Here is a 5,481-nt window from a genome sequence, read left to right on the forward strand (position 1 = left end):
GACGACATGTTCGGGTGGCTGGAAGACCTGCGGCCGCAGCAGGACCGTCTCTGCTTCTCGGGCAGCAACACAACAAGCCGAGTCCCCCGCCCCCTTTTCTGCGCTTGCGCAGTCCCTCCCTTACTTCTGACGTCAGCGCCCGCCCAGGACACGTGATGACAACACAACAAGCGACGGGGCGGGGCGGGGGCGTTCCCTCGCGGCCCGGACGTGGAGACGCTGCAGTCACGCTGACGCGCGCGCCGGGAATGAATTCCTGCGTGTAATTTGGCATGACCGGATGGAATGACTTATGCAGATGGCGCTGGGATCGAGGATGGGGAGACGTGTGTAATGAGGAAGCGCAAGGTGCAGGTGTGTTGGTGCCCAAATGTCCTCCCACGCCACAGGAGCCACTTTGTTTTATCCACGCCGGTAGCATTGTTTTAAATACCTGTAAGAACTCACTTCTCAGATAGGCATCGTGGAGACAAAGAGAGAAGACCCCAGTGCCCCTCGTCATACGGTAAAATAAAGCTGCTGAACTATCCAGTCAGGAGTTATAGAATCTAATTTTAAAATATTTCATTACAAACATGACGTGCTAAGTAAGGCATGTATCCTGTACGTGAGTAACACTAAACTACTTTATGTTCTAAAGCACTCCATCTACTTCATAGCTCCAATTCTCCACCATCCAGTTTGCTATCTGACTTATGTGGCTTACTTCTCTGTTATTTGCCAAGTGGCATGGTGGTTAAGACACTGGACTCCCACCTGGAGAACTAAGGTTCGAGTCCTGGACCTGGTGGATTTCTCTCTCTATCTTTCTCTTTCTCTCCCTCTCGTCAAATTAAAAAATAATAATGGTGATGATGAGTGGCAGGTAGTGTGGTGGTTAAGGGCACTGGACTTGCACTTGGCCTGCCCTGGTTTGAGCACCAGGCCTGGTGGCTTGCTTTCTCACTTTTCCTCTCTCTTTCTCTCTCTCTCTCTCTCTCTCTCTCGCCCTGTCCCTCTTTGGTCAAATTAAAATAAATAAATAAAGTTAAATAAAATAAATCTTTAAAAAATGATGACTAAAGTAAGAAAAAAAAGTTTAAAGTTTTCATGTAACCAAATCTATCATTCTTACATGGTTTGGGAAGATCCTCATCAAAATTATGAATCTAATCTAACTTTTTCTAATTCTTTTATATACTTAATGTTACATTTACACCCTTAGTCCATCAGAAATTTATTTTCACATGATGTAAAGAATTTTACTCTGATTCTTCCTAATTTTGTAGCCAATTGACCCAACAGTATTCATTAATTTTTCAAGTGGTCTTTCCTAATTTGAGATTTTACCTCTAGCACATTCTGGTTTTTTTTTAAGTTATTTTATTTAACTTTATTTATTTTAATTTGACCAGAGAGAACAAGCAAGAGAGAGAGAGGGGAAGTGATAAAGCAAGCCACCAGGTCCAGGACTCGAACCACAGTAGACCATGTGGGAGTCCAGCACCCTTAGTCACCATGTCACCTGCTGGACCCCTTTAGCACATTCTAAATACCCACAAAAACATGAGTCTATCTTAGACTATCCACAGTAACTCTTTTTATTTATTTTTATATAGGGTGCATGTACTCACTGGAGAGACAGAGAGAAAGTGAAAAATCACTCCCTGGGGAGGGGATGGCCATGCTGCAATTCCTTCTTCATTCTCCTCTCAGGATCTTGGAAATGCATGCACATGTGCCTGGCGTGAGTTTTAAGTTGCTAGGTCCAGGATCTGAACCGCAGTCAACTACATGGGAGTCTAGCAACATAACTATTACACCATCTTCTGGTCCCACATCTACAGTAGCTCTATTAGAGAACAGTTAGGGGAAATTTCATCTACTTCTCCAATTTTCATGAGTATTTACTCTTCAATTAACTTAAAAATGGATTTGTCTGAAACTGACCATGTGTAGGTAACTACCAATATAGGTGGCAAGTAAATGAGCTGTCACTAGTAAATGTCATTAAACTATTCTCCCTGTTATTTAATATAGTTTTAAAATTCCATACTAAAAAGTTTTTGTCTTGTTTTGTTTTATTAGAGATTTTGTCATAGGACATGTGTGCTTGTCAGAGAGAGACAGGGGGAAAATGAGAAATCACCCTCCCTTGAAGGGAGATGGCTATACCACAATATCCCTTCTCCTTGTCTCCTCTCGGGATTGTGGGTATGAATGCTGATGTGCCTGGTATGATTTTGAAGCTGCTGGGTCTGGGACTCAAACTGTGGTGTGCCATGTGGGAGTCCAGCACCTCAACCACTATGCCACCAAGCACTATGCCACCTACTGGCTCTAAAAAGGTTTTTAAAGGATTGATTTGTAAATCCCATTGCAAGTTCATTTAAGATTTTGGTCAAAAATGGAATTAACAGGGACCAGTAGATGGTGTAATGGCTACGTCGCTGGATTCCCATGTAGTCAACCGCGGTTCAAGTCCCGGACCCGGTGGCTTAAACTCACACCAGGCGCATGTGCGTACATGCCCAAGATCCCGAGAGGAGAATGGAGGAGAAGGGATTGCAGCGTGGCCATCCCCCCTGGGGGGTGATTTCTCACTTTCTGTCTCTCTGTCTCTCTCTTTCTGACGAGCACATGCACCCTACAGAAATAAAAAAAATGAAATTGTTCTCATTCCTTTCACTAAATATAATTTTTTAAAAGTTTTTTTTCTATAGGGCATGTGTGCTTGCCAGAGAGAGACAGAGAAAGACAGTGAGAGGAAAAGTGAGAAATCACCTCCCAGGGGAAATGGTCACACTGCAAGCCTTTCTCCTCCATTCTCCTCCTGGGAAATCACCCCCGCCACCCAAGGAGGATGGCCATTCCACAGTCCCTTCTCCTCCATTTTCCTTTTAAGATTTTGGACATGGCATGCACACATACCCAGTGTGATTTTTAAGCTGCTGGGTCTGAGACTTGAACCATAGTTGACCATGTAGGAATCTAGCACCTAAACCACTGTGCCAGTGCCACTGGGGTCAGTGCTTTTTCTTTTTCTTTTTTCTTTCTTTCTTTCTTTCTTTTTTTTTTTTTTTAAAGAATTAGATGGAGAGGAGAGAAAGAAAGAGAGAAACACCCTCAAGACAAGGTCTTGTCATGCCTTCCCTCATGTCAAGATCCTGGGCACCTACTCATGCACTCAGCATGCTTTCAAGCTGACGTAGGGATCCAAACTGGTTGACCATATGGCTTCCAGTTTTGCAGGGCCAGCAGTTCTGGATTACTTTAGTTCAACATTTTTACTGGATACACAAAGTTGTTTCCCCCCACCCCCATCATCTTTGACATACATTAGCTTTACCAGTACTTCTGGGTATGTGTTATTCTGTATCAAGTTTTTCTGGTCATCTGTGGTCTTTTCAATTTATAGACAAGGGTTTTAATCTCTAAAAAAATATCCTTGACCATACCTCTATTTTTCTCCAAACACACAAATTACATACACGTCAGAACTCATTTTACTGTCTTCCATATCTATCATTTTCTGATTTTGCTTTTTTCCCCAATGTTATACTTTTTTTCTTTCTCTTTTAATTTTATCAGAGAGTACACATGCTCACCAGAGAGACACAGAGAGACAGAGAGCTAGAGAGCTAGAGAGGGAGAAACCACTCCCAGTTGGGGATGGCCGTGCTGCAATCCCTTCTCCAATCTGTTGGGATTTGGAACATGCATGCATATGCACCTGGCATGTTTTTCAAGCCACTGGAGCTGGCATTCAAACTACAAGGTGAGCTAGGTAGGATCCTCCTGCCTTAAACACTAGGCTGCAGGAGGTCCAATTTAGTTTTTTTCTATTTTATGGTATAGGCAGAATAGTTCCCCAAAGATGTCTAGGCCTCATCCCTGGAACCCATACCTATGTTACATTACATGGTAAAGGAACTCTGGGTGTAGTTAAGGTTAAAGACCTAAGAATAGGGAGATTACCCTGGATTATTTGGGTGGGCTCAATCTAATCACATAAGCCCTAGAAAGCAAACATGTCTTTTCTTAAGAAAGAAAGAAAGCAGAAAAGAGAGATCCCAAATGTGAATGTTGCTTGCTGTTGTTGGCTCTGAAACCAACATGGAAACCAACATGAGAAAAGTGTCTTCTAGGAGCTAAGGTGGGTCTCCATCTGGAAACGGGGACCTCTGTCCTAACCTGCAGGTAACTGAATCTTCCAATACTCTGAATGAGCTTCGAAGTAGATTTCTCCCAGAGCCCCTGATAAGACCCCAGCCAGCCTTTCATCCTTGTGAGATTTGGAGTAGAGAGAAACACACCAAGTCCACCTGGATTTCTGAGCTACAGAACAGTGAGATACTCAACTTGTGTTGGTTTAACCCTTTAAGTTTGTGGTAATTCGCTTGGAAGCAACAGAAAATGAGTTTGTTACACATCATGCTTTAATAAAATTTATTTTTAAATGAGCTGATTTTAAATTTTAAATAAAATTTACTTTTAGTAAATTGATTAAAATAAGAAATGAATGAATTTGTAACTTTTAAACTAATGCCTGTCTATATATATATATGTATATTTTTCTCTTTACATTTTAGTATTAACATATTATCAATTTTATTAACATCCAGAATTTTCACCACAATATGTGGTCATTTTCTAGCCCACTGAAGTTTTGATTTTCTTTATGAATTATATTTAGGTATTTAAATATATATACAATATTCAGTAAAAATTCTATAAATATGGAAGAAGTAGAACACTTGACTGAAAAGGCATATAAAAAATTTTAGACACAATAAGTTAGAACACTACAAAATTTACAGTGTATAATTTCACCTTTATATGTAATAGTAGTAGAAACATTAATTAATGAATTAAATCAGTTATATTTTGGATAAGTCACTAGGATACATCCATGGGACACTTTTATGAAACTGTGACTTCCACTTCCCAGTTAGATGGACTAACAGGACTAGATTTATCTTCCCATTGTATACAACTAGTAAATTAGAATAAATATACAGAACGAGAGTTTTCAGACATTCCACAATAAGGAACATAGGACTTAGATACATGAGAAAGAAAATAATCCAGATAAGACTCATGGCTTCCTACTTGGAAGCAGGACCATGGCAAGAAAGAGAATCTAAAGCAGATTTGGTGAGAGAGAGATTTGAGTTCAGGGGGATAAGATGACTGGATGTTATTGGACATAGTTCTGAAGGAAAGTTGATTAAAAATAAATCTGCAGGAACAGCAGTTGGCGTAATGGCTGTATCGTTGGACTCCCATGTGGTCAACTGCAGTTTGAGTCCTGGACCCGGTGGCTTAAACTCACGCCAGGCACGTGTTTGTGCATGCCCAAGATCCAACAGGAGAATGGAGGAGAAGGGATTGCGGCCCGGCCATCCCTTCTGAAGGGTATTCTCGCTTTCTGTCTCTGTCTGGAGAGCGCACGTGCCCTATAGCAATAACCTCTCAAAAAAAAAAAAAAAAGAAAGAAAG

This window comes from Tupaia chinensis, unplaced genomic scaffold (genome assembly GCF_000334495.1).
Source record: "Tupaia chinensis unplaced genomic scaffold, TupChi_1.0 Scaffold000366_1, whole genome shotgun sequence".
In the NCBI taxonomy this organism is placed as follows: Eukaryota; Metazoa; Chordata; class Mammalia; order Scandentia; family Tupaiidae; genus Tupaia; species Tupaia belangeri.